This window comes from Hippopotamus amphibius, chromosome 3 (genome assembly GCF_030028045.1).
Source record: "Hippopotamus amphibius kiboko isolate mHipAmp2 chromosome 3, mHipAmp2.hap2, whole genome shotgun sequence".
Classification (NCBI taxonomy): domain Eukaryota; kingdom Metazoa; phylum Chordata; class Mammalia; order Artiodactyla; family Hippopotamidae; genus Hippopotamus; species Hippopotamus amphibius.
The window spans coordinates 152844736-152867561 of NC_080188.1; the positions used below are offsets into that span (position 1 = coordinate 152844736).

The window sequence follows — 22826 nt, forward strand, 5'->3', positions numbered from 1 at the left end:
AAGATTTCTCATAGAAATCCAAATTTCTTGCTTCTCAGAAAGTGGAAGCTCTGACAAAAATTCTACCTTTTTTCCATGGCAACAGTTAGCAGGAACCAAGTAACTGCTGCCCCATTCAGACAAATATGTGCTTTCTGGTTTGCCACAGACTCCTCCTCTCCCTGCTGCCTAATGCTCAGCCTGCTTCACTCATTTTTGTGCCTGCCTGGTCCATGTAGGCATTTAAATTTGCAAACCTAGAATGGGGAAAGCAGTGCTTCTAAGGGCGGAGGCAAGGGCACCTAGGATGGGGTGACAGCTCAGCTGGGCTTAGGTGGCAGAGACTAGGGGATTTTACTGGGAGGTTGATGACTGGGATGTGAAAAGAAACAGTGGCCAGTGCCCCAGAAGACTTTGCTTAGGGACTTGGCCTCCAAGAATTGTTAAGCCCCTGTCTGAGGAAGTTATCCCCCTTCACTTGTTTCCTTTTCCTCAGACCCCTGCTGGGAGTTTGTGAGGCTCCCTGGGGCTGCGTCTCTACAACTTTACAGGGCCACTGCCAGATGGGGAGGAGGTGGGGAGGAGGGCTGGACCTCCATCTTAGAACCCTGGTAATGGTGGTAATTCTCTCTTCATTTTTTCCTCTTGTCTAACCTCCACTAGCATTTTGGGCACAAACAGGTCAGACCATTGGAGGCAACCCAGGATCCCAGCTATATTCAGATCGGTGACGTGTGCGTTCTCCTGTTAACTTACTCAGCTTATCTCATGCACCTGTTGCTGTAAACAGCTGCACTTCAGAGCTCCCCAGGGCTGGCTGATCCCAAAGTCCCTTGTCTAACTGGGAGCCCAGTGTAAGTCGGGGCTGTTTCTCACTCAGCTCCTTAGTCATCCTGTCTGAGCCCTAGGCAGCTCTGCCTCTCTATTACCCCAAGTAGGCAGAACATCCCCCTGAACACCCACTCACAGAATCTGTTTTTCGTACTTTCTGGTTTGCATGCTTTTCTTAAGGGATAAGTAAGATTTCCATACGTCCAGAGATAATGGTTAGCATTTTGATGTACTCTCTTTTATTCTTTTATATATGTAGGTGACTCTATACATTTTTAAAACAAAATTGGGAATACACTGAATATCAAGTTTCTGATTCAAATTTTTTCCTACCCAATACTATGTCATGAGCATTTTCCTACATCCTAAGAAACTGACAAGTCAGTCACAAATATAGTCCATGGAACCCAATAATAGCAGGCAACCTGAGGCAAAAGACTGATATGATTTCAGAAGGGAAACAAAGATGCTGATGCCTGCACCCTTTGCCCTGAAAGCTGACAGTCTGGAGCCAGTCTGGGCGGGGCCCGGGGATATGAACCTGGGATGAAGAGATCAGAGAGGGGAGAAAGCTTGGAACTCTTGAATTGCCTTTGAAAATTCCTTCCCTCTGTGTGTCTCGACACCACATGAAGGTCCAGGCCAACTTGTGTTCAAAGTGAGAATTAAACACGTAAAGTGGCTTTTACACAGGCTCAGCTAAGGGCCGGGCTTTCTGGAAGAAGATGTGGAACACCCTGAATCAAGCCCCCTGTAAACCTGTGAGTGGAATTACTCATTAATGGCAGAGAGGCTGGCTCCTCCTGCTGAGTGTGCTCTCACACTAGTCCCTGGTTGGAAAGAACCACTGGCTCTCCTGCCTTCATTCTCTTAAATGTGTATGTGCGAAAGAGGCTGAGTATATTTTATCTTGGGCTATAATTTTAAAGAAAAGAAACTTTTGTTTTTAAATAACCATCCAGGACTAGATCAGGGAAGGGCAGAGAGAAAGGAGTTAGGAAGAGCAAGAGGCTGTCACCACCACCAAAATTAGCAAATGTAGGGCTGGGGACAATGACAAAGATATGATGGAGACAGAGAGTCCCTGTGCTTTTGGTAGGCAATGCATCACCCCTCAACAGTTAGGGTGCTTTGGAATGACAGCCTGCGATGTCAGCCTCTTAATTAGAAGTTACCAGCAATTACACATTTGAGAGTGACAAAGAGTCTTGGTGACCACCATGATGGATATAGGCTTATCCAAAGGATGTTGGCACATGTTGAGTGCAGGCTCAAGGGCTGGGACGTGAAGTCTTGGGTTCATCCACGAGCTGATGCCACCTCCTTGTATGACTCTGGGGAAGACTTCTACCACTTTCCTCAAAGGTTTCACCTTGCACTTTACTCTTTCCTAGGGAGGTTTCATCCCTGTACTTCTTCCTTCCTAAACCATCTTAGGGAGATAGATGAGGAGGATGGAGGGAGATGCTTTGGTTTCCATAATGAAACAGAGAAATCTTCGTTATTATACTGGTTACTCCAGAACCTCCTGCCATAACAGGAAGGTAACAACTGGGTGTTATCATTGCACATGTCACAACTGCTAAACTTCAGCCTTTTCATCCTCCTTAAAATATCAGATAATGTATAATTCTGAATACCTTACAGGGTCATTACAAGAATCATGAGATAAGGCACGTGCAAGTACTTTGTACAATGTAGAGTGCCTACAAATATAAAATGATTTACAAAGATTCTTGAATGGAGAAGCCCCTCACTCACCTGACTCCTCTGAGTTTTGGAAGGCCTTTTCTCCAGCTCATCTAAAATGTGAGCCCTTTATCAGGTAGGGTGTGTTCTCTTCATGCTGTAGATGGAGGGTGAGACCCAGAAGGTGTGAATGATTTGCTCAAAGTGGGTGAAAAAGCTGGGACTCTAGAGGCACTAAAAAGAGCCCCTTAATTGAGTTCCATTCTTGACCATGCCATTAGCGTGACCTTGAGCAGGCCCCTTAACCTCTGAACCTCTGTTTCCTCATTTGTTTCTAACCATGAGGACTGTTCTAGGCAGAGAGTGTAGAACCTAAACAAAAGTGTCCTGAGAAGGTAAAAGTACTATGCGTGTGTGAAAGTACACTGTTAGAGCTCAGAGGCCTTCCTGAGGATGTCAAGATGAGCCAGTGTTTGATTAAGCCTGCAAATCCTAGAATCCTATTATGTCAGAACTGGAAGGGGCTATCACTCAACTCCCTCAATTTTACAGCCCAGAAAAATTGAGTCCAAGGACTCCACTTGTACCCTGACCACCAGGTCACAGTCTACTCTAGGGCTCAAGTTCCCCACATGTGTCGGGCGGCCTCCCAGTTTTACCTCTCCCTCACCCCAGTGCTGCTGAGTGAGGACGAAAGAGATCATTCACTCTGTATATACCATACTGTCCTGTGTTAAAGCCTCAGACTCGCCACAGCCTCCCCTTCCACTGGGATGGGAAGTGTCTTTCATGAAAGCTGACATCTCAGCGTCGCCCCAGTATTTGTCCCTGTCCTCGGACACGCATCCGCTGGTAATGAGCCTTCGTGAAGCGGGCGTGCTGGGCAGAGTGGGGAGCTCGGCCCTGCGCCCGGCAGTCACGGCAGCTCCAGGACGGGGCTCCCTGGAGGAAACTGCTGAGCAGCCGGCCGGGCCATGGAGACCGCAGGGCTGAGCTCTCCGAGTGTCTAGGGAGGCCAGGTGAAGGGCGGGGTGAGAACTGCCAGGGTTCCCGAGGCCGAAGGGTGGAGATTCCTCCCCAGGGTGTGCCACCGGGAGGACGAGGGTCCTGGGGGAGGGCCGGGGGCTGCCCGGCCTGCCGGCGCCGTGAGTCACTGCCGCCTCTGAGCAATCGCGGGCGGCGAGGGGGAGACGCCCGCTTGCCCCCGGACTTTGGGGCAGAGCCAGACTTGGAAAGGGCCGAGACACTTGCCGCCCCAGCTCCTGCCGGGGCCGGGCCGCGGCGCGCTGGGAGACCAGCCGCGACACGTCGGAAGCCGGCAGCCCCGGGCGCGGGCGAGGGCGAGACGGGCGCAGCGCGGAGCCGGGCGGCCGGGCGAGCGGAAGGGGAGGCCCGGGGACCTACGGCGGCCCGGCTGTCACCCTGGGGCTCCGCTCGCCCGCCCACCGGGCGGAGGCCGGGGACTTGGTGCGGGCCGGATGCTCGGCAGCTCATCGCCGGCCTCACGGAGCCCAGAGCCTGCGTAGACCTCCCTGTTTGGGTGGGGTTGGTAGCAGCAGGAGGACCCAGGAAGTCTCGGCGGGAAGGGGTGGGGATTCTCCCCGAGCTTTTTTACTTTGGATCCAAGGGGAGACTGGCGGTGGTGAGCACTCTGCCCTGAGTTGCTGTCTCCCTCCCTTGTGAAATGAAATGCCTCTCTTCCACCTCTCCCCGCCCAAAGCGGGGGACCAGGTCACTGCCGACTTCTCTCTCCCACCTTCCTCTGTGCCCCTCCAGCCTTCTGGCTCTCTGGTCTGTAGAGAAATAGTGCAGATCGGCCCGTCTGCCTTTGCTTGCCTTTACTCCCACCTTCTACCCTATCCCGAACCGCCACGCCCCCGCCCCCAAAATCAGAATTTTAAAGTTGGTTGATATGTTATTAGCTAACATGGTCAAATGCAGTATATTGACTATGTTGTTAAATGCCAATTTTAGACCATGAAATCAGCAACAGAATTTCTTCTTTAAAAGAGTCTTGCTAACTTTTGGTTGATCCATCTCTATCTTTGATCATGCAGGTTAAAAAATGTTGCTGGCAGAAATAGTAGAAATATATTTTTCTTTCTTCTCTCTCTGATCTCTAGCTCTGTCTTTTTCTTTTATTTCTCTGGTGCACAAAAATGGATGGTTCATGATACATTTTCTTCACTGGTTTATGCATGTCTCTCTTTTGCTACTTATTTATATAGGTTATTAATGTATTTTAATAACCTGTTGAAGACACCCAAACTTATCACCCACTCCCATATTTTGCATCCACCTATAAGCCCTTTCTATCCTATCCCCCTACCTCATCACCCATCCCAACTACTATCCAGAATTTTGTGTTTACATTCTTTTAATAAACTTAGGTATGCCGAAACAAATATATTACTTAATCTTACTTCATATTCTTTATTAAAAATATATACTGTGTACAGTCTTCTGGGTCTTGCTTATTTTCATTCAATATTATAATACTAAGATTCGTCCCTGTTGTGTGTAACTGCAGATCATTCATTTTCACTGTTATGTAATATTCCATTAGTGAAGCTATCACCCTTTTTCACCATAGTGAACAGTACTACCACAAACTTCCTTCCTGTTCATATTTCCTGTGCAAATCTCTCCTAGGTATCGATCTCAGAAGGAAACTGCTAGGTATTGATATGTGAATATTCAACTTTACAAGATGACAGATTGTTTCCCAATGTGTTTGTAGTGGTTTTGCCTCTATCAGTAAAGTGTAAGAGATGCTGTTGATCCATGTCCTCTCAAGTATGTGGTATCACCAGACTTTCAAATTACTGCCAACTGAATGGTGTAAACAGTGTCTCTTAGTGGTCTTGATTTGCATTTCTCTGATTACCAATGAAGTTGAACAGCAGAAATAACACTTCACAGATCAGACCCATGAAAATTACAGACAGTGGAGTTATTGGATATAGAAAATTTAAGAATATATTTAATACGTTAAAAGAAATAGAAGAGTACTGACAGAATGATAAGGGACAGGAAACTCAACCGACCAGGCAGATATCCAAAGAGAACATCTGAAAATGAAAAAAATACAATAAAAGAAGTTAAAACTTCAATAGCTTAAAATAGTATTTTGCAGCTAAAGGCAAAATTAGTGAGTTGTAAGATATTTCTGAGTAATTATATAGACAATGGAAGATGGAAGAGATGAAGATGGAAAATGTGGAAGAGGTATAGGGGCATAGAAAATAGAGCAGAGATTGGCGAGATAGTAAATATTTTAGGCTTTATGGCCCATATGGTCTCAGTCATAACTACTCAACCCTGCTGCTGTAACATGAAAGCAGCCACAGACAATATAGAAATGAATGGATGTGGCCAATAAAACTTTATTGATGAAAACAGGCAGCTGGCCAGATTTGGCCCAGGTTTTATAGTTTGCCCCCCCTGGGAATAAAGTAAAAAGATCCCAATATACACTTAATTAATGCCCCATAAGGAAATAATAGAGAAAACAGGAGTATGACAATGTCTGAAGAAGCAATGGTCAAGAGTTGATGAAATATAATCATTATATTTGTGAGGCCTAATGAATCCCAAGAGGGATAAATAAAATTCACCATTATATTCAGACAATAATGAAACTACAAAATACCAGAGATAAATAATTTTAAAGTAATCCAAAAGGTAAATTACCTTCAAGGGAATGACAATTAGACTGACAATAGATTTTTCAACCTCAACAAAAAAAGTGAGAAGATAGTGGAATAATGTCTTCAAAGTTCTGAAGCAAAAAACTGCTAACAATATTTTATCAGTGAAAATCTTCCAAGAACGAGGGCAAAATAAGGCCCTTTGTAGACAAACAAAACCAGGTTTCTACCAGTAGGTCTTCCACAAAAGCAACTTCTAAGGGAAATAGTTCAAGAAGAAGAAAAATTACCCAAAAGGAAGGTTCAAGGAGGAATGGGGAGAACAGGAAATTGTAAACATGGTGCTAAATCTAAATGTTACCCACAAAGAAAATAAGGATAACAGTGTCTATAGCGATAAAGTAAAGCTATAATTAAAATTGCCAGTAATAATAGCATATAAATTGGAAGATAAGTAGAGTTTAAGTGTTCTAAGGTCCCAGTGTTGTTTGGGAAGAGGTTAAAGATATTGATTTTCAGAAGTTTTTAAGTTAAATATACATTCTAGGATTCTTAAGATTTCTAGGCTAACACTAAAAAACTAGGAATCATGTAACTTCCAAACTAGTGGAGGGGTAAAAAAGGGAAAGAAAGAAAGAAAAGAATGAAGACAAAAGGAAATGTGGTGATTAAAAAAGGTTAAGGCTGTGATATAAAAGAAAATAATAGCTATTACCATTTATTGAGTAGATGCCATGTTAGTCATCTTGAATCGTTAATCTTAATAATTTCATGTAATATACAAAAGAGTACCAGGCACAAAGTGGCATTAAAATGTACAGTTTCTGTTATTACTATATGTCTGTGCTTAAAACAAGATCTGGGACTTACTAAGCACTCATTTATTGAAGAATGAATTAAATGGGAGTGAGTGTTGATTCCTATCTAAAGATGAGAACTGAGGCTCTGAGAAACATGATAAAAAGAAAAGCCTCAGACAGCGTGAAAATGAAACTTGCCTTTTCTACTTAGGAGCTTCGTGGTTTTGAGCATAAATGCCCCTCAATTTTCTTATCTGTGAAAATAAGTCAAACAGTGCTTGACACATAACAACGCTCATTAAATGCTCCCTGCTCACTAAATGGTAGATGCTATTGGTAGGGAACTTGTGCAAAGTCACAGAGCTTGTATTCCAATCCAGGTACAGTATTTGGAATTCAACCACACCTACTTTCCCCTCTACCATGTGGCAGACGTTGCCTCTCTTCTCTGATGCAGAGGTATCCATATAATAGCTGAGGGCCTGAGCTTTGGAGTCAGGCAGACCTGGGTTCATGGCCTGGCTTGACCACTATAGGACTTCAGTTAACTACAGGACTTTGGGCCTTAACTTCTTCAACTGTTGAAAGGGGATAAAAATAGGTACTAAAAAAGGTGGTTATAAGACTGTGAGTCTGCATGCCAATCACTTTGATGGTGGAGGTCACAAATTAGGTCCCAGTTTAATATATGAGAGAGTAAAAGCTTTAGGGAGCAGTAAGAAGAGAACAGTTTCTGACGTTGGAAAAGAGGTGAGTCTGGATGACCTTAAGGTGTTCATTTCTTCCTTAAGCAGAAGCAAAGGAGATACTACAGTGCTTCCCCACTCACCTTCTGACTGGTGAGCAGGTCTCTAGTGACTCCAGACCCAACAGTTGAAATGGGCTGATTGGTAGCATTAAATAATAACCATGCTTATTATATTTGAGTGCTTACTTTGTGGCAGCACTGTGTGCTTTTATGTGAATTATTTAATTATCTCAAAATCTGGTGAAATATTTTAAGTGGGGTTACTATTATTATCCCCGTTTTATCAACGCCAAAATGGAAGAACAGAGATATTAACCAGCTTTCCCAAGGTCAAACAGGTAGTGATGGTGGATCTGGGATTTGGGCCCATCTGCCTACGGAGCCTGTGCTCTTGATCACTGCACTATACCTTAAAATGTGATTGGTCCTGAAGAAAAGAGCCCTCATGTCTGGAAAGCACCTTCAAGGCAATATTGTGGGAAAAGTATGGCCTTTGCCAAACTCGGGTTTGGATTCTGGCTCAGCTTTACTTTGTGGACCTAGACACGGTATTTAACCAGTTTTCTTCTCTGTAAAATAAGGATGGTAGCATCCATTTTCCAAGTTCATTGGGAGGATCAAGTGAGATCATATAAGAAGTACTCAGAAAGACTGGAGACCCTGTATTTCCATCATGGGTCAGGAAGGCCTTAGCTGTACCTGTTCTAAGCAGATGCCTGTGATGCTCTGAGCTGATGATGGGGTGACTTTGGGAGAGTGAGTAGATGAAAGCTGACTTTTTTCTCTGCTCCTTTAAAAGATGACTTGTGCATTGCCCTCAACACCCTTCTATACCCCCGTGCCCCACCCCTCATACACACATATACACAGAACATGGTATTCAGAAAGCTCAGTCTGTTTCCCCTCCCCTTGGCCTTGCCACTCAGTCATGCCAGGTCACCTGTTGAGTTGTTTGATGTTGTGCTAGGCCCTCCATGGGCTCTCAGCTGTCGGCAAGTCTGAGATAACTGACCTCTGCACCACTGGGCATCTACCTCCACTACCATAATAGGGCTGAGCTCCTGGTGACAGCAGCAGCTGGGTTCCACAGTCCTAAACTCGACTCTGTGCTTCCTTTCTCACCTGTGTATACCAGCACTATTCCATTTGCTTTCCTGTCTTCTTTATTTCAAAAAAATTTTATTGTGGCAAAATACACAGAATATAAAATGTATCCCTTTTAACCATTTTTAAAATATTTATTTTGTTTATTTGGTTGCACCGGGTCTTTGTTGCAGCAGGCAGCCTCCTTAGTTGCAACACATGGGCTCCTTAGTTACAGCTCGAGGGCTCCTTAGTTGTGGCACATGGGCTCCTTAGTTGTGGCATGCAAACTCTTAGTTGCAGCATGCATGTGGGACCTAGTTCCCTGACCGGGAATTGAACGCAGGACCCCTGCATTGGGAGCACAGAGTCTTAACCACTGCGCCACCAGGGAAGTCCCCTTTCTAACCATTTTTAAGTGTACAATTCAGTGACATTAATTACATTCACACCGTTGTGCCACCATCACCACTATCCATTTCCAGAACTTTTTCATCATCCCAAATAGAAACTGTACCCATTAAACAGTAATCCCCGTACACTCCCCACCCGAGCCCAGGCAACCCCTATGCTACTTCCTGGCTCTATGAATTTGTATCTAGAGTAGGCGCTTCACATAAGTGGAATCATACAATACTTGTCCTTTTGTTTCTGGCTTCTTAACATAATTTCTCCAAGGTTCATCCGTGTTGTGGCATTTATCAGAATTTCATTCCTTTTTAAGGCTGAATAATATTTGTTTATCCATTCATCTGTTGATGAATGCTCTCTTATCTTTAATCAGATTTCTTTGGGCATATCATAATTTGCAATCATATGGAGAGAATAGCCTCTTTCCTTGAAGCAGAACATGGAGTAGGGTCACTGTCCCAGGTGGGGGGGGAGGGTGCAGCCAAGTGTGCTGTTTGTAAACGCTGCTCTGAAGTCTCTTCTGGGGTTCCACCCTTTCAGAGGTCTCTTCTCAACCGGTACATAATGTGCTGGCATCACCTAAACCCAGAAGTGCTAGTGGGAAAGGAAAGGAGGTATTATCTGGGGCTGCAAGCTTGCCTTTACCTGTCTTCCTGGGGGCAGAGCCTACTGTTGCCCCAGGGGTGCTCTGTTTCCAGTGCTGTAGGCAAAGGATCTAGAGACTCTGGAGTGCTTTGGTTTTCCTGTTTGTATTTTTGAGTTTGTGTTTGTGTTTTTGTTTTGTATATTTCTTCTCATCAATCTCCTTCATTTCTGGTCTCCTGCTTGGCACGTCTGTGTTTTTGTGTGTACTATACTATAATCATAGGGTTTCTTCATAGAGACATGGCCTGTCTTTATTTAGACTTCTGTATCTGGGAGTTCCCTTAGGGGAAGGGCTGTCTTCCTTTCTCTGAATCTTCTTCCATCCTTTTTTGTTCCCCTTTCTCTGCTTCTCTCCCTTTCACACCCCCTCAGTGCACCAGAGCTGCATAGCCTTTATCTGGACCCTCAAGGTGTCTGTGGCTAAGATGATGATACACACGGTCATCACACACACCCTCAGAGTGTCTCACAGTTACTTCTCGGACGAAGTGGGAGAACCTATACTAATCCTCTGAGGTCATCAGGACAGGAATCTCCCAGCTCCAATGTTCTAAAATTATCTGACTGTTTCATACAGGCTGCTCTCTTATCCCTTATTCTTATTGCTGTTTATCTCCACTTTCTTTATAGGAACTTTTAGCATGTAGTACGTCTTAGCTTCTAGGCTCTTCCTGTGGTTGTGTGGCCTTAACTGAGTCATGTCACCTTTAAGACCATGTGTTATAAAATCTGTAGAGGGAGTAACATCATCAGTCCTGTTTATCTTAAAAGGCTGTTTCAAATCACACGTCAAAATGCTTTGAAACTATGAGGCGGTACCCGGATGTGAGTTCTTACCACAGTTTTTTTGACTCTCATGAACTTTCTGCCTTTCTCCTCAGTTTTCCTGACACCACTTAACAGAAAACCTCAGGCAGGCAGATTCCACAGTTAGGGCTGCAAAAGTTGGAGATTGTGGAGAGGTCTGTAAATGGGAGCATCAATGTCTTCCCGGCACATAGAGCCAGCATCCAGACCCGTACTGGGAAGTATAGGAACAAGGTGGCCAGAGGCAGCGCAAGCCCCTGACAAAGGGGCGTCCTTGGTTGCCTCTATTCTGCGAAAGCTTCTTTTTTTTTTTTTTTAATATTATTTATTTATTTCTGCGTTGGGTCTTTGTTGCTGTGCACGGGCTTCCTCTAGTTGCCGCTAGCGGGAGCTACTCTTCGTTGCGGTGCTGGGGCTTCTCATTGCGGTGGCTACAGGGCTCTAGGCACGGGAGCTTCAGTAGTTGTAGCCTCGCGGGTTCTAGAGTTCAAGCTCAGTAATTGTGGTGCATGGGCTTAGTTGTTCCATAGCATGTGGGAATCTTCCCAGACCAGGGCTTGAACCTGTGTTCCGTGCATTGGCAAGCGGATTCTTAACCACTGTGCCACCAGGGAAGTCCCTCTGAGAGCTTCTTAATGCAACTGATCTTCATCCAAAGGCAATGATACAAAAGAAGTAATAACCCTCTCAGCTTCTTATGAGGTCAGTTACTCTCATTGTCGCCTTTTTTCAGATAAGGAAATTAAGGCCTAGGAAGAATGGATTTGGAGGAGAGTGTGCTGAGGGGAAGGCAAGCCTAGTGCTACTTGGGAAGAACTGTTAAGGAAAAGTCTGTGAGCTGTGAGGGGCAGGAGCCTGGCCAACAGTGGGTAGATCTGGCCCCCAGCCAGAGCTCCAGCAGGGCCTGGGCCCACAGGGCTGGCTCCTCCTGGTACATCCTCTGGTCACACTGGATTCACTTCTGGTTTTCTTCCTTGGATATTTCTTAGGGTCTAGTGACCCAAGGCCATGTGCCAGGTTGACAGTTAAGTGCAGCTGCCAGCCCGTAAGTTACCTTTATAAAGATCTTAGCAAGACGCTCCCTTCAGATGAACACAGCCCACGGGTGCATAGCCTACCTGGCAAAACTGAGCATGTCTCATCTCCCAAACCCCTCCTTACCATGTACTCATCATATTCAGGGCACACCTATGTGTAACTTCTCTGGAAAGCTGTAAGAAAGCTTCACTTTGCTCAGGGTGTGGACTGAGCCCAGAGTTGGGGGGTAGGGGTGCTGTGATTGAGCTCTCCCTGGCAGTCACTTGATGGCTGCAAGCTGGCCTGCAGGGCAGACCCTGGAGGTGTTGGATACACATAGGTGAATGGCTAAGTGAGGTATTTCCACCCTTCATTTGACACCTAATACAGATTTCTTTGCATCATCTGCCCCCTGCTTTCCCATCTAGATTTTTTTTTAATATGTATTTATTTGGCTACGCTGGGTCTTATTTCTGGCAAGCAGATCTTCGTTGCGGCATGTGGAATCTTTAGTTGCGGCAGGCGGGCTCTTAGCTGCAGCATGTGGAATCTAGTTCCCTGACCAGGGATTCAACCCGGGCCCCCTGCATTGGGAGCATGGAGTCTTAACCACTGGACAACCAGGGAAGACTCCCATCTAGATTGTATAGTCTTTTTGTCCCAGTGCTCAACACATTGTTTGACTCATAGATGCTTCCGTGTAAAATGAGGGGATTTGTATTTGGCTTTCCCCAAAGTTCCCTGCAGGGCTGGGATTCAGGGATTCTGTGAAATGCTGTATTTGGTAGGAAAAGCAGAGAATCTGCTCCCTAAAAAGGCGAGGAACTTACCCTTGAGTGCAATTACTAATAATGAAATTGTGATTAGTTCTGGCCTGCCTCCTAGTTTGTGGCCAGTAAAGCCCTGACGCCACTCTGCTTTGAGGAGGTAGCGGGGCAAACATGGTGCGTAACCTACAAAGGTGCTGCAATCGCTGCTCCTGGGTGTGGCGTCCTGAGCAGCTCTGTCTCCTTTCCAGCTCTCCAGTGTGAGTCAAGCTGGCAACAGCTCTAGGGGAGGCATCCAGGGGTTTTTTGTACAATGCAGAGAGCTGCCCATGAGCATGAAACGGAATTCCTAGGCCAGGTGGCCCCATTCACCTAACAGTTCCTGCTGGAAAGAAATGGTAGCATTTTGGCACTTGACACTATGTTGCCCCATCTGCCTCCTTTGGAATGAGAGTAAAGAGTCCTGACCAGGGGGCCTGGGGAGGCAGTACACTGATGCCGGTGTAGAGGGTGGCCAGTGGGGTGGGCCTCAATTCTGGGGAACAGCACCTCTACGCATCACTTCTGGGGATGGTTGTCTCACCTGTCCTCTTACAGACAAAACTCAGAGGCTTTGGAAGTCCTTGCCTTTCCCAAAGCAATTCATTTTCGTCCTCTGTTCTCCTTGACTCCTGGGTTAGGTTGGCTGGGCATTTGATATAGAAGTTGCTTATCTTCCTATGTAATTCCTAGATTTATCTCAACCACTACATAGTGTCTTATCATCCTAAAAATGGGGCCTTCACCCTCACCTCTCCAGGAAGAACGGGGACTATCAAGACTGCCCATTTTCTTTCCCCTGTAACCTTCTGTAAACGTCTCTTCATTTCACCATATCCCCCTCCTGTCTTGGCTCTCCCTTTGGAAGAAAAAGGCAGTTCACCCTCCTACCCCTCTTTAGGGCCATATTCTCTTTGTTCTCTTGGAAACCATGGCAACCTGGCCTAAGAGGCCACTTCTACCATCTTGGAAGTTAATGTTCTAAAACTTGTACTCACAGCTGTGAGCTCTCTAACACGTTTTTCCAAAATGGGACAGGAGCCTCTGAATTTTCAGTTCTGCTGAAAGAAGAAAGTTTCAAACAAATCAACCCCTATATAATCCTTTGACAAGTTGGTTAGGAACGGGAGCAATGCTCCCTGTAAGATCTGGAGTGTGAATATAGGCAACATTAGCTAGAAATCCTGAAGCATATTCTGGAGTGTGGTCCACACTTATTTTTCTTATGTTCTTCTTTCCCTTCTCACGATTACATGGTTACTTAGAAGACTCTGTTGGAGGTGGTTATCTTTTAGCTTACACCAACTTTTTTTTCTTTTTCTTCTTGATGTGTTTGTACTTCTTGCTCTGGTGCTACCTTTTAAAGCCCCAAGTTGGGAATCCAGGGAGCTGTGATGATTAACTGCAGGAGCCGATAGAAGAATTCCACAGCCTTAGACGGCAAAGTTTCCATAGCCTCATTGCTCGGGGACTTCCCCCATGAAGGAGTCCTCTTTCTTGAATTGGCTGTTGGAGGTGGGAGGGGAGAGAGGGGGCTGGCCTGCCCTCCACTTCTCTTTGGACTTGGCTGCTTGCCGAAGGAGGGCTTAGTGTCTGAAGCCCTGAAGGGAGGGCACTGACCCCTCCCCCCGCACTGAAAAGGATTGCTCTCTGGTGATGGAGATCTTAACTGATTTGGAACAGCTGGCCAGGGCGTGTGAGATTGGAGAAGCTGGGAAGAATGCTCCTACAAACTTTTGCAGAAGCAAATGGTAGGCAGATAATGTGAGATGCCTGCAAAGTTCTGGCTCTGCTGGATTAGCTGTCTTTGCTGCTCTTCCTCTAGACCCTTCTGCGAATCCTTGAATACTTGCATAGCGGTGGAGAGCTAGGAGAAGGTGGCCGTGTCACCAAGGAGCTGAATGTTCACCTCCATCTGTCTATTCCCAGCCTCAGTTTTCTAGGCTCAGAGTGGAACTCAGGTGGAATAGTGGAGCCACCTTGCAGCTTGTGGTTGGATAGGACAAGCTTATCATGTTCAGTTCTGAATTTTCAGCTTCTGTGGCTGCACTGAAGAAGCCAGAGTCCTGTTGTAGCCCCAGGTGTATTTTATATCTGTCTAATCTCCCAGCCTCTTCCTCCATCAGGCCACTTCCTATTTATACTGCATTGGAAACTTGGCTGAGCATACTAAATCCTGACTCTAGTTTTTAATCCATAGGAATAGTCTCATATCCTTCCTCTCCCCCCATCTCTGTTAGGGCTCCTCACTTCTGAGTCCTCAGTGTTTGCCTCTGCTTCAAGCATGGTTAGATATTACATATTCAGCTTATCCAGGCAAGCGCCAGATGGATTTGAGTGAATGCAGATTGGCTCATAGAGCTCCTCCCGTGTGCCTTTGGGCCCATCGTGCATGACCTGTGACACGGATCATCCTGTGTTGGCACTAGCTGCGGCAGCCCCATGAACGCCCAGCTTGCCTCTCAGCACTCCCATACTCCTTTGCTATTTGAGCCAATATGGACTTGACAGGGCTGATTGGTTTCAGAAACTACCCAGGTAAGGAGAGTGGAATTCTGTCCAATTAGGTTGTCCCTGGAGATGTGGAAAAGAGAGAATGAGAGATTTTGAGATTCAGATAGATTAGATAGATAGATCGATAGATAGTTAGGGGGAGAGGAAGAGAGAGAAGGAAGGAGGCAAGAAGAGAGGGAGATAGGGAGATAGGAAGAGAGTGAGAGATGGGGAGGGGGATATACAGAGATAAGAAAAAACAAAGTGAGAGGCTTGGAAAAGAGGTATAGAGAGAAAAATGAGGGTGTGGAAAAAGATGGGTACTGAGTATTTTCCCCATGATTTCTGGCAGCTCAGTGCTTCAGAAATAATCCAGAAAATGTCCTTTTTACCACTTCCTACAGACCTCCCCACAACCAACATCATCATAGTTCTCCCAGGTTCTTCCTTGGAGGTACAGCAGTGATGTTTAAAATGCTGTGTGTGGGAGTTTAGAATCAAATGGGTGTTAGGAGAACTTGAATTCTTTATAGTTTACCTTTGTTTCTGCCTAGAGAGTGGATGATTCCTGCAGTGATGGCTGGTTTTCCTTTTGTCTGCACCAGAAAAGCCCTTTGACTGTGTCCTGGAGAACAAGCTTGATGTGCCTCCAATCCACCAATGGCCCCAGAGGGAAGAGAGGGAGATGGGGCCTGTGCTGAGGAGGGTGGCTCTTGGGACTTACAGACAATTGATACTCTGTGCAGATTGGGTCCCCTTCTGGGCCTTCTATCTTTCTCCTTCCCTTGGAAACAAAAGCAACCCGAGCAGAGAAGGGTGATTCATTTACGAGCACTACATGTTAGGTCTGCCACTGGGGCAGACATTGGGAGAGAGATGTGATACAACCTTTCTGCTCACTCAGAAGAATACACAGTACCTTCCACTTTCTCTCCCGTGAGACTTCCATAAACAGCAACCAGCTGGGGCTGAGTCACCTTTCTGCCTGCCCCTTGTCTCTTTCAACAATGGGCCCTGTGTCCGTCACCGTGGATCTGAGCCCTTTTGAATAGATGCTCTTTCTAACCGTGATTTTTTGAAGCTTGCTCTACCTTGGGGGTTCTGAGACATGTCTACTTCTTTGTCTTTTATGTGTTCCCAAGTAATGGCCACTCAGCCTGAGTAAGTACCCTGAGACTTAGAAACAATGGGGTCTATGATGCTATAAGCCTACTCTCAGCAATCCCATGTTCGGCCCTTTCCTCACCTCCTCCCTTCTCTCTTCCTACCCTACAGGAACAACAAGATGCTGATGACAGTTGGTTTGACAAGCCTAGAAACCATGCCTGCTCTGCTCTTTTGACCTCAAGGTGCTGCCAAGACTGATTTCTGTCCCAAGTTCTGATTTTCCCAGCATGATTTTATCAACTAACCCGGGCTGTCAGTTAGGACTTTGACCTCTCCTGGGGCAGCAGAGGGTGCTTCCTTTGTGGAATCGGCAGCAGCTTCCCCCTTCTGCCTCTCTCCTCCCCTTGGGGGCTATTCTCCTTAATAGCCTCTCTGAACCACAGCGTTATAATCTGAGATGGATAGAATTGATCAGTCTGTGGGATTTGCTCTTCTTAACACTGCCCTAAATTTATATTTTAATCTGATTAATATACCCATCGCCAGTGGGTTTTTTCTCCTACTAAGGGTTTAACAAGCCGAAAGGAATTGGAATAAGGTGGAGAAAGAGGAATGGTAAAAATCCTGCAGCATCTTTGGTGTTCCAACCAGCTGTCTCTGGAAGGTGGCTCTCTGTGCCTTAGATATCATTTAGTGACTGGCATATTTTATCAGTCAGCACACACTTTCAGCTCAGTTGTGTATGTGTGTGGGGGTGTGCGTGTGTGAGATTACTACATGGTAATCTTCCACTCTCTTGCCCCTCTTGAGCTCCCTGTGCCCGATGGCCCATTTCTTTGTTCTCATTTGTTATTCTAAGTTTGGCTGAGCGAGTGGAGAAGGTAGGAGGCTATAGAGCCCCATCCATTAGCCGGAGACTGCTCCCTACTTCTACCAAAATCTTTTCCCATGTGCCTAGTGCCCTGCAGACATATGTGTCCAAGGATACATCAACCTCGCTTTCCATCATCCTTTAGCAGCTGAACTTTGCTGACTCCTTGGTGCTGGTGAGAGGTCCTCACCACTCCGACTAGAACCTCAGATCTTGTTGTGCAAGAGTATCCCTTCAGCCCAGAGCTCCCTGAGGAGGGAGAATTGGATGAAGCTTCTCTGCACAAATGGCGGAAAGGTGTCCCTTCCGAGGCACCTCCGAGCTCATTTCCTGCGACCCTTCGGCCGGGAGTGGCTGGGCTCCATGCTGGGGGGCGCTGCACCCAGGTGGGGGAGGGGGGTTGCCTTGTGGCTCTCTCCCCATGACCCCTGTTGGAAGGCTCTGTATCTTCATCCTGATGGTACTGGCAGCCAGTGGGGGCTGGTGGGGAGTGAGGGGATGTGAGGAATGCTGCTGGCTGGAGCCGGCTTTTGACAGGAAGCAAGCGGACAAAGCACCTTTGTCTCTTCTCAGTGTGAGGGGTGCAGAGGTGAGAAAACCCTGAGTTTGGGCCTTTGTCCTTGATGAGCTGAGGCAGAGGCAAGTCGGGGCAGGAAGCCATCCATTCCCTTCTTTAAAGGAACTTGCTGTCCTCCTCACTTCAGTTTTCCCCTTGCTGGCTCAAATTCCGTGTTCTATAGTCTGGCCATACTCTTTTTGTTCCTGAGAAAGTTGTGGTGGCTCTTTTTTTTTTTTTTCTTTTTTAAGCTGTTTTAGGGGGTTGGGAAAGGAAAACTTTAAAAGTAAAATAATAAAAAACAGACCACTCTGCCATGACAGGCACATAAATAGCTACACCATAGCCAGGCTGCACATCACTTCGCCATAGCAACCTCATCGCGTGTTTATAGCAGCCTGTCGCCCCAGCTGGAAAACAGCAGCTGCTGTTGCTCATCAGCCTCACCCGTGCCGCTGCCTTGGCCTCAGAGTGGTGGGCAAGCCCCCCCCACCCCAGAGGTGTTGCAGGGGCCACAGACCAGCCCTTCTGTAGGGGCCGTGGGAAATGGCAGAGCAGAAGCAGCACGGGGTTCAGATGTGCCAGGGGCGGTAATATTTGGGGAGCCTGAAGTGAGTGGTGGCCGTCTTTTGTGTCCGTTTTTTCCCTCCCTTGGGTACCGCCCCATCTCTCATCTCCTCCTGAGTAGGAAACAGGCGTGCAGAGAGTGCTTAGCTGCACCTGAACCCGAAAGCCGTCTGGGTGCCCCTCTGACCCTCACGAGCTGGCTTATTTTAACTTTCTGAATCAGTCTTGGCTTCTGTTGCAGCCTGTTCAGGGAGGTCCTCTCAAGTCTGCTTTCTCAAGGACTCATAGGAGAGGGGCTTTCCTTGGGAGGATCATGGGTCTCTCTGGGAAAGGGGGCTGCCCCAAGATGAATGGAAGCAGAGATCAGCATTCTGGAAGGACTAAAGGAGGGCGCGATGTGACAAGACCCCCCTGTGCCTCCCCGTCAGCCTGGATCCAAGGACAGTGTTGGGACCGGGCCCCCAGTCGAGGCTCTCAAAGTGCTTTAGCCTGGTGTTGCTGGAGAGTCTCACTATGTTGTAAACTCTGCATTGTTCTGGAGTGTGGTACGCAGACCAGCATCAGCATCCCCTTGTTAGGGAGCTTGTTGTAAATGCACATTCCCAGGCCCCATCCCAGACCTCCTGAACCAACAACTCTGGGAGCCCTCCCGGGAGTCCTGATGCTCACTCAAGTTTCAGAACCACTGCTCCAAGGCAAAACACAAGTGCAAAACGTAGCGGCAGGGCAGGAATAGAGATTCAGACACAGAGAACAGACCTGAGGACACGGGGAAAGGGGAGGCTGGGACATAGTGAAAAAGTAGCATTGACATAGATATATACTACCAAACGTAAGGTAGATGGCTAGTGGGAAGTTGCTGCATAGCCCAGAGAGATCGGCTTGGTGCTTTGTGACAACCCAGAGGGGTAGCATAGGGAGGGTGGGAGGGAGACTGAAGAGGGAAGGGATATGAGGATATATGTATACATATGACTGATTCACTTTGTTGTACAGTAGAAACTAACACAACATTGTAAAGCAGTTATACTCCAATAAATATGTATTTAAAAAAAAAACAAAAACGCAAGTGCAAGAGAGTATGATCTGCCCACTTTCCAAAGACCAGAGCTGACCTGGCGGCTCCTGTCTGTACAACATGTAAAGAAGGAAGAGGGAAACTGGGGCAGTGAGATGACGGCTTGTTCGGGAGTGCTCCCGGCTCTCTTTCCTCATGAACGCCATCTTCTCAGCATGGAGCCCTTGTCCATTTGCCTGGGAATTCCAGGAAGTAGCTGGGCTGAGAGAAGGCTGGAATCGGCAGAGGCAGGGGGTAGCTCTCTGTACTCCCTACCGGCAAGGCTGTCACGGAGCGGGGCGGGGCGGAGGGGGGGTGATGGGAGTGCCAGCCAGGCAGGGTGTCCAGTGTGTGGCACTCTGGCTAGTGTCTGGGTCACACAGAAATGTTATTTTGCTTCCTCTCCTCCTGAGACCCTGGGACAGCTGCCCATGGCACTCCCTTTCGGTGGAAGAGATATGGCCTCCTCAGTCTGAGGCCAGGCAGCTTTCCTCTCACCCTGAGGCCTCCACCAGAGCCTGAGGCCTGGGAGCAGCGAGATCCTGACTGACTCCAGTAGTCAAGGGAGATTGACCTTCCTCTCCCTCTCCATGAGCATGGAGTGATTCTGCTGAAATTTGTTTCTAAAAATAACACAGGAGCCAATCCAGCTGCTAAAAAGCCCCTTGACTCCCTAGGGACCAAAATGTGGAAAAACCACCGCAGCCCCAAGAAAGGCAATCTGTGTTGGCCAAGAGAGTGTGTGTCCTGGATATGTGAATGCTGCTGCCCAAAAGTCTGCCCTCTGTCGGCTGACCTGGTGGCTTACCGTCCCAGGTTCAAGCAGCTGCACCTTACTTAGTGTGAGAGGCAGGTACCCTTCTAACCCATATCCTGAGCACTTCCCACAATCTGGCCAGCACGCCTTCCACTAGACAGCAGACCTTCCGGATGGCACTACTGCTCCCACCTGAAGTCAGCTCTTGTCTTCCTTCACCAACTGAAGGCGGTCGCTGTACCATCCTCTGCATTTTTTGAGCTCGAGCTTGCTGTGAACACTGCCTCAGCACCCCCTGAGTCACAGGAGGCCACAGAGGTGAGCCAGGCCAGTATGACTCAGATTATTTGGCAAGAGGGTATATTCCATTTGGCTCTAGGCTCGAGGGACTGCCTGTTTTCATCATGATTTATTGATGCTATTATTAGGATGAATCCAGCAGGGGGACAATGCCCTGCTAGGCACATTCGGCTTCAGTTTCCCGACCCATGCCATGAAGCTACCTGTCTCCATCTTGATGGTCCTGGGGTCTCTGACGGGCTGGATCCACAAGGCAGATGATCAGGAACAGACTGTCATCAGCCTTGGGTCAATTCTTGGTATCGATGTTTAGAGAAAGCTTGTGCTATCGATGGGCCTGACCTTCTCCCTGCTCTCTGAAGGCATCTGGCCAGAACTGATAAGTTTTGTCCTCATTGTCGTAGACAGTACAGCCCCTCCAGGTCTGAAAGGCTTCAGCATCATAGTATGTTTTATTTTTGTCACACCTCAGGTGCAGACTATTGAGTCCATCATCCTGTGGATTCATAGCCCAGTATTATCGTTGGTCCAGGCAAGGCCCTTCCTGTGCTCAGTGGCATTCTAATGTGATACTATGTATCTTTTTGTCTAAATACATTTCCTAAAATGTATAGTTTAGCTTTAGACGCATGTGTTTTTAATTTTTGTTAAAGCGCCTTTTTTACCTCCACAAAGCCCTGTTTTTAAGATCAGCAATATGGTTGTGTGTACATTTGATCTGGGCTTCTAACTGTTGCATAGTATCCCCTGTTATCTAGCTCACCTATGTTACCTGTCCATCACTGGGAGAGGGGATCCCAGGTTGTCTTCAACTCCATCACCACAAATAATGTCCCAGTGAACATGCTTGCACGTGCCCCTCTCTGACCCTGTGTGAGAATTTCTTTAGGAGAGGTGCTCAGTGGGTGACTGCTTCCAAGGTATGTATAGACTTAGTCGGGTCAAGTACAGGGTGGCTCCAAGGAGGAGGGGAAAATTCTGGATCCCTGAGATCCAGGGGTTGAGGGCAAGACATTTTCTCCAGAAGATGACTCTAGTACTGCATTTCTGCTGCTGAACTGAAGAAGGCACTCTCAGGGTAGTAGACTTGGGGATGGGGAAGGTAAGCAAGGGAGCCTCATGTATATACCACCACCTAACCAACAAGTGATGCTTTCTCTTTAAGGAGAGAGTACTCACCAGAACTCGAGTCCTAGGGGCTAGTTGAGGATTAGCATCAGCTTCCAGCACCAGGGCCAGAACTGCAGGCTACAGTGTGCCATGCTGTGGTCAGTACAGAGGCGTGGTTTTGGTGCCTCAGCCCTCACTTGGCACCGGCATGGCTGTTGCTGACAATGACAGGTGGTGCCGCCCACTACCTGAACTTTAGCCAACATCCTCTGCCTCTGACCTTCCTCCCATATGCCTCCAAAGGGCCTCAGTAGACTGAAGGGGAGGGTATGTATGCAGGTCTGCTCTGCAAGTCAGCAGGCATTAGAGGAGCAATTAGGGCAGGACGGGCATGAGAAGGGAAAGAGAACCTGGGACCACGATGAGGATGGCTGCTAGACCCAAGTGGCGGGTCATGGGAATAAGGGGCCTGTAATGAGGAGGGAGCTGAGCAGCCTCTATATGGAGTTTAGAGCTTCAGAGAGAAGGGCCGGCCAGGGATGTTTCATGCTAGGCAGCCTGCTATGTTCAGGGGCTTGCCAGCTTTCTTGAAAGGCCCTCTTAGAGGTATGGCAGTACCAAGAAAGGGAGTGAAGCTTAAGACACCATAGGTAATGGCAGAGGACCTGCCCCTGCTGGAGAAATGAGGGAGAGAATCAAGAGCAGGGGCTCTCTGTGCCTCTCCCCAGTCCCTGTGGGCTGCACGGTTCTGGGTGTGAGATGATGGAGTGGAGGGAGCCCTCAGCCCCACTCCTTCGATCTCTAGGTGGGAACTGGATAGACTTAGAATCATGCCAGTCCAGGGCCAAGGGCATTCTGGCTGGGGGGATACATATGTGCGGGGGGGAGGGGATGGAGTAAGAGTGTCTGCCCCTCATAAGCTGTGGCTTTCCCCCTACACCTGCTCAGGAAGCTCAAAGAGGTAGGGAGGTGCTTCCCTGACATGTTGTAGAGCCTTTAGGGGTTGTGGGCCAGGGACAGATAGATAGGATTGTATGGGCCTTCTGATCAAGCTTTAGGAAGTAAAGCTGTAGCTTTGCTTCCATTTTCCTTATAGGATTGTCCTTGTACTTAAGGCAGGGTGGCTTTGGATTCAGACTAGGACAGACATCTTGGTTCTCTGCATCTATATTTCCCCACTATAAAATGGGATTTCTTCCTTACAGGGCCGTCAGTGAAGATTCAGTGAAACAGTATGTGAAATAATGATAATAACTACTATGCTAGGCTGATGCTTGTATAATACACACGTGTGCGTGTGTGTGTGTGTGTTTACGTATATGATTTCTCTCTCAATGGGGAAGGGTGGGCTTGAAGCAGGTTTCATATTTCAGTCTGGTGCATTCTAAGGTCCTGTGCCACCCCCCTCCCCACCCGCGCTAGGTCTTCCCTTCTTTACTCTCATATCCTGCATGGCACGGACGCTCCAACCAGAGAATCTCCAAGTGCTACCAACTCACTTCCGAGCAGAGGCTCCCAGCCCAGTGAAGAGGGCCGGGCACG

General features: G+C 47.4%; 1 protein-coding gene across 5 annotated transcripts in view; it reads left to right on the top strand.

Moving 5' to 3' along the window:
* The window catches only part of ATP2B4 (ATPase plasma membrane Ca2+ transporting 4), a 93378-nt gene that overhangs the window by 15068 nt on the left and 55484 nt on the right, over window positions 1–22826 (top strand). The window contains exon 2 of one of the 5 annotated variants that reach the window (XM_057730143.1): window positions 16235–16308. The exons of the other annotated variants lie outside the window; for them this stretch is intronic. The gene's annotated coding sequence lies outside the window, so the exon portion shown is untranslated. The remainder of the gene's footprint in view (window positions 1–16234; window positions 16309–22826) is intronic. 5 annotated transcript variants of the gene reach the window in all.